Below are 6,603 nucleotides of genomic sequence, written 5' to 3'. Positions count from 1 at the left end.
GTGAGAAGGGAGCAGCAGAAGGAAGAAGGAAGCAAGGGTCTGGATGAGAAGTACATGAGGCCCAGCCGCGGGCCAGGAACCCCTGGCAGAGGGGGAACGAAGCAGGAAAGCTGTGGTGACCAGCCAGAGAAACAAAACACAAAATATGCAGAAGCCATTTCCTCTCCCAAGGAAGATAAACAATAGATTCATAAACAAATTTTACAAAGCTGTCCAGCTATTTAAGAAGGGAGAGGGGTTAGGAGAGGATGATCTTCCTTCCCAGTCTTCCGGCTGGGCCTGTGACGACGGCCAGTTACCTATTCTCTTTGAGCCTTGGTTCAACTGTCTCTAAAAAAGGAATAACAGGGACCAGCAGTTAGCGTAATGGCTATGTCCCTGGACTCCCATGTAGTCGACCGCAGTTCGCATCCCGGACCCGGCGGCTTAAACTCACGCCAGGCGCGTGTGCGTGCGTGCCCAAGATCCCGAGAGGAAAATGGAGGAGAAGGGATTGCAGCGTTGCCATCCTCCCTGGGGGGTGATTTCTCTCTTTCTATCTCTCTGTCTCTCTCTGTCTTTCTGGCGAGCGCACGCACCCTATAGCGAAAACCTCTCCAAAAAAAAAAAAAAAAAAAAAAAGGAATAACAATTCCAGTCCAGCAGGGCAACTGTGGAGAAGAAAGATATGCTTTCTGCTATATGACAGACCAGAGAGCATACTCGAGTCTTCACTGAAACAGCTAACAAGCTGAATAAAACTGTAAATATAACGACTGTTTATGTGCTGCTGAGTTGGTACAAATACAGAGATTCTTCAAAGATACGAAAACAGAAGTTGGAACCTGGGAAGGTAACCTAGCCCCACACTGGCTTTCACCAGGAGGGCTCCTGCTCAACGCTGCAGACTTTAAGGGTCCCATTTAGAGATGCACAGGACACTCCCACAGAGTCCTGAGTCTGGTGGTTTGCTTCCTCGCTTCCTCTCACTCTCAGTCTCAGTCTCTCTCTGGTCAAATTGAAAAATAAATGAATGAATGAATAAAATTAAATAAATAATTATTTTTTTAAAAAGCCTAAGGAGATCCCTCCATAAAGTTGGATTTCATATGGCCCCATTCTTGATGCATGAGAAACACACACACACAACACACAGAAGAGGACTGCAGGGAAACCTGACCTTGGGCTGGGCAGAAGGGGGAAAAGATCTCTCCTGAAAATTTGTAACCAGAAGCTGGATTTCGTATGGGGTTGTAGTCTGAAGTATGTTGCTTGTGTGGACAGAAAAGTCTGAAGTAAAGGATTAATACACAAGTTATTTTGGATCACTTCACCTCCTAGACATCAAGCAGAAGTTAATGCAAATCCCTCTGGAAAAAACCAACCAACCCCAATATCAAATAATTCTGAAAGATAAAGTTCCAAGGAAAATGAGCAGCTCCCAGCAAATAAGGCACTGTGAGTACTAGCCAGCAGAAACAACAGATGGCAACAGCAGACCCACAAAGGCTTTTGATTCTGGAATTACCAGTCATGAAATTACGAAATTTTTAAACAGAGAATTCCATATTTTAAAGAAATAAGAGTCATCAAATATGAGCAAGAAATGAGAGGTTAGAAAAATCACCGAGCAGATTGGAAAAATAATAGACCAGAACTTCTGTAAATGACAAACAAAGCAAGTGAAAGTATAAAATTCAAATTCAATGGGGGATTAATTACATAGATGATAGATTTGATTTTTTTTTTTCCTGGAGAGCTTTTTGTTTGTTTGTTTGTTTTTGCTATAGAGTGTGTGCACTCACCAGGAATACAGAGACAGACAGACAGAAAGTGAGAAATCACCCCCCGGGGAGTGGATGGCCACACCACAATCCCTTCTCCTCCATTCTCCTCTTGGGATCTTGGGCATGCATGCACACATACCTGGTGTGAGTTTAAGCCACCGGATTCAGGACCTGAACTGTGGTCAACTACATAGGAGTCCAGCAACATAGCCATTACGCCAACTGCTGGTCCCTGAAGATATTATTTAGAGTTCAGCACAGAGAGACAAATGTTAAGAGACATAAAGAATAGAATGGGACAGTCTAACGTAAGTCTAACTGGGGGTCCAGAAGAGACACCAGATACCAGAGAGAATGGGGAAGTGGCAATATTCAAAGAAATGAAGGTAAGAATTTTTCAGAATTGTTGAAAGACATGATTCTTTAGTTCTAGGAATCCCAATGACACCCATGTAGAATAAGGTAAATTTGCACTCAGATAATGAAGTTGCAAAAGACCAAAGAAAACAACAATCTTGAGTGTAGCCAGAGAGAAATGTCTGATCACTTATGAAGGAACAAACATTAGACTGACAGCTGACTTCTCAACGGCACCATTCAGTGCCAGAGGCGGTGGAATAACAGTTTCAATAACCGAGAATATATCCAATAATGCTACTTTTATTGGATATATTCTCTTAGGTCACTGAGAGGAGAAAAAAATGAGAGAAAAATACTGAGAGCAAAAAAGACATTTTCAAACCAACAAAGACCAAAACACAAAAGTCTCTTGAGAGAATTTACCACTAAGAGATCGCCACTAGAGGAAAATGCTAAAGGATTTATTTCAAGCAGAAGGAAAATTATCCCAGATTCATAAAAGACTAGTGAGACAAGATATTGGTAAGTATGTGGGTAAATCTATACAAACACTGTAAAAAAAAATATAAAACAATGATACATAACTTACAGGGGAAAAAATAGGATAGATTAAAAAAACAAAGAAAACAATAGAATATAAATTGGGAAAGCTAGTGACTAGAATTAACCCAGTGTGTATGTTCTTGTATTATATGGAAGAAAGAGAAAGACACCGATTAATTCTAGACTTTAAGCATGTCTGAAAGCTGTAAAAACAGCTGGAGTAATAATCCACTGAAAGAACAGACACTGCAAATATAAATTCCACAAAAGAAGATGAAAAATGGAATGGGGGGAACCTCAACATAAAAGATCAGAAAAATGAAAAAGCATAGAAAGGTGGTAAAAACGAACCTGAAGTCATAAATAAGATACGCCAATTCTAACATCTATGTATCAAACAGCATCGCCGTAAAACATGTAAAGCAAACATTTCAGTACTGCAAGGAGCAACTGACAAATCGGTGGGAGGTTTAAGTACACCTCTCTCAATAATCGGTAGATTAATCAAAGTCAGAAAATGCTGTACTGTATTATAGATGACTCGAACGCACAATAAACTAACTTATTCGAATGGTCACATACAGAAAACTAGATCTAATAATTAAAGGATACACCTTTCTTTAAAGCACTCATGGAACATTTAGGGGGGAAAAAAGTTGAAAAGAAATAAAATGTAAAAAAGGAGCACACAGAAATAGCTCAATATGTACTTCGAACACTCTCTAAGGATCCAACCTTATTTTGTCTTCAAAAAAGATAGGAAGGGAACCAGCAGTTAGCGTAATGGCTATGTCGCTGGACTCCCACGTAGTCAACTGCGGTTCGTGTCCCAGACCAGGTAGCTTAAAACTCACGCTGGGCACATGTGCGTGTGTGCCCAAGATCCCGAGAGGAGAATGGAGGAGAAGGGATTGCGGCGTGACCATCCCCCCTGGGGGGTGATTTCTCGCTTTCTGTCTCTATGTCTCTCTCTGTCTGTCTGGTGAACACACGCGCCCTATAGCAAAAACCTCTCCATAAAAAAAAAAAAAAAAAAAAAGGTAGGAAGTCTGTCCTTTTTGTTCACTGATGCATCTCCAATGTCTAGTACAATGCCTATCACAATGGAGGCTCTTTTAAAAATTAATTAATTAATTAATCTCTTTATCTGTTATGATTTTCAAGCTGCCAAGTCCAAGACTCAAACTGTGGTTGGCCATGCAGTAAACCAGCACCTGAACTACCACACCATCTGCTGGCCCCACCAAGGTGGCTCTTAACCATCACAGAAGAGTGCAAGGTCACTGAATGATCCTCTGCTGAGGATGGCATGGGCAGACAATGGAGGTCACAAAGCCCTAGGGAGAGGGGTGAGAGGACAAGACATGTGGCGCCAGTCTCCAGGGAGAATTTATACACACAAACCAAAAGCAAGCCATGCTGATCATCTTCAAACCCAAACAAAGCCATGAGGAAGTCTTTGAAAGTCCAGCCTTTGTGGTTCCAAATGGCAGAGCAGAGACCAACAGGCCGAAATTACAGGCAAAATTTGTCCAATATTAGAAAGACTGTTCTAATAGTTAACAGCCTAACATTGATTAGGAATTGGCCTGGCTGGGCATCTTAAGTCTCCTTATGACTGTGTGTGGGACAAGAGTCCATCCGGCATGGACTGAACAGGCTTCCCCGTCCCGTTCTATCCCAGAGCTTCTTCCATCCCAAACTCCCTGGATGCCCAATCCCTAAAAGACCTGTCCGAAGCCCCAGCTTCAGGAGGTGGTGGAGGAATCATGAAAGCGCCATCCCCAGACACTCCATTCAGTGTCCTTTCTGCTCCACATCAGCTTCTTCACCAAAATGAACACTTTGCTGTTAAGTCTACTCCTGTCCCAGGAAACCTCAAGCTTCTTGCACATGGTGAGGGATTACCAGGGCATATAAAATTGGTTAAAGTGAAAATTCCTCAACCTTCCAGGAGGAGAAAAGCCAGCTCACCTGGATCTCTGCAGCAGATGGCTAAGTTGGGGGCCTGGCTCCGGGGACTTCTCCTGCGGCCGGCCAGTCATGCTGCTCTCATGCTGATGGACAGGCGGGAAGAGGAGACCTGGTTCTGTGGGGACAAGGACACAGAAAAGTCACTTTCTCATCCTTTGCTCCTTGCTTTCCCTCACTGGCCGAGGAGGACACTGCCTGGGAGTTTCTGAGGCTGGCCTCCCCCACTGTTGTGTAACCGGGAACAGGCGGGTGTGTGTTTCACCAGTGTTCCCCTAAACCTACAGCGTGTCAGGCAGGCACTGAGGGCTAGGCCGCGACCACAAATTAGATACATCCTTGTTCCCAAGAAACATTTTAGCAAGTAAGAGGAGGAAGAGAGACAAGAGAAAGTGACAGAGGGGGAAAGGGGGAGAGAGAGGGAGCGAGAGAAATGCAAACACACATGTTCCACTGCAATATAATTTGAGTGAGCGCTGTGATTTCTCCAAGTTCACTCAGCGCCTGTTTGCCCCACAGGGGAGCCTCAGTGGCTTCAGTGCTATGACACAGTGTGTCTCAAGCTACCAGGCTATCAGAAAAGTCATGACGTATTTTCCTACGCGTTCCTATGTAAAAATGCATTATGATTTTCCCGACAACCCAATATTTGTTACAAAACATTATTTTTTAATTTCCAAACCATCACAGGTGAATCATTTTATAAAACAGAACTGAAATGAACTGCCGAAAGAGTGAAATGAAAGGCCATTCATACCAAGTACAAGCCTACCTTTTTATTATTTGATTCAACAGATTATTCGGTCAAGTGGGTGTGAAAGTTTTGAAGGGCTTCCTCTCGATTTCTGTGCTTATCTCGTGGATGGGTAAACCACCCGCAGACCAGCCCCGTCCCCCAAACTGCGGCTGAGTGGCGCGGCTCTGATAACCAGTTACATGCAGCACAGCTCTCCTAATATGTTTGGCTGGCATCTTGGCTCAGAGAGGGAGCCTAGATATAAAAATGATTTTGCATTCACTCTCTGGATTACAAGAAGTTAACCCGGAGAGTCTCTCTCCAGGAAGGAGAACCACAGCAGGGACTTAGGTGAAGTGTGGAGAGAGGGTTCCCTGGAGGGCGGTGTGGCACGCACCTGCGGGGTTCAGGTACGAGAGCTTGAGGTTCATGGAAAGCTGCTCCTGAAGCCCTGTCCGCCCCCACCCTGAACTTCCCAACCCTAACTATGGCAACCCTGGCTGAAGCCACCTCCCTGCATGAGAAGAACAAAGAGTCATCTATTAAAATGGACTGGAACGCTTTAGAAAATAAATCATTTTCAAATGTCAAGAGGGCTGCTAGTGTTCATTCCTACTATTTAATGCTATAAAAATGATTTTTCTAAAAAACGGAGAAATCCTTTGTCTGTGACAGCCAGCTTCCAAGGGGGGAAAAAAAAAGAAAGAAAAAAGCCTTTAAATGCCTAGCCTTAATACTTGAGGGAGGCATTACAAGTTATTTTCACCCATTTGAATGCCTAAGAGAAAGTGCTCCTTCTCCTAAATTCTCAGCTTTTAAGAAATTCTTATTTTAAACTGTAGAAGAAGATAACTCTGCAGAAGCAAACCTTCTCTTTTCAAAGGCTTATTTCGTTTTTGTTTTGTTTGTTTGTTTGTTTTTTTCATGGAAACACACAGACACTCTCACTCCCTGCTTCAAACGCTAAAATCAACTGCAATTTTGGAGTTTGCTGTTCATGAAATTCTGGCGATAAGCACATCACAAACATTCCTATAGCAACAGAATGTTTTTGAAGCAATGTCTGTAATGTGACAAAGATGGCATATCATTATCTCTGACTGTTGGCAAAGAGAAGGTTATGAGGGATAACTGTTTATGCACAGGTCAGTCGGTGCAGTAACCGGCAACCTGAATAGCAGGCCTTACCGACCAGCTAACCCACGGCACGGGGTGGGAAGCAGGAAT

The 6,603-nt window shown here is 43.3% G+C and overlaps 1 protein-coding gene across 1 annotated transcript in view; it reads right to left on the bottom strand.

Moving 5' to 3' along the window:
* Positions 1-6,603, bottom strand: part of TRERF1 (transcriptional regulating factor 1) — a 286,295-nt gene that overhangs the window by 95,062 nt on the left and 184,630 nt on the right. The window contains exon 4 of the mRNA XM_027771903.1: positions 4,644-4,758. The gene's annotated coding sequence lies outside the window, so the exon portion shown is untranslated. The remainder of the gene's footprint in view (positions 1-4,643; positions 4,759-6,603) is intronic.

The sequence above is a fragment of the Tupaia chinensis genome, unplaced genomic scaffold (assembly GCF_000334495.1).
Source record: "Tupaia chinensis unplaced genomic scaffold, TupChi_1.0 Scaffold000238_1, whole genome shotgun sequence".
Lineage (NCBI taxonomy): Eukaryota > Metazoa > Chordata > Mammalia > Scandentia > Tupaiidae > Tupaia > Tupaia belangeri.
This window is presented reverse-complemented; position numbering and strand designations above follow the sequence as displayed.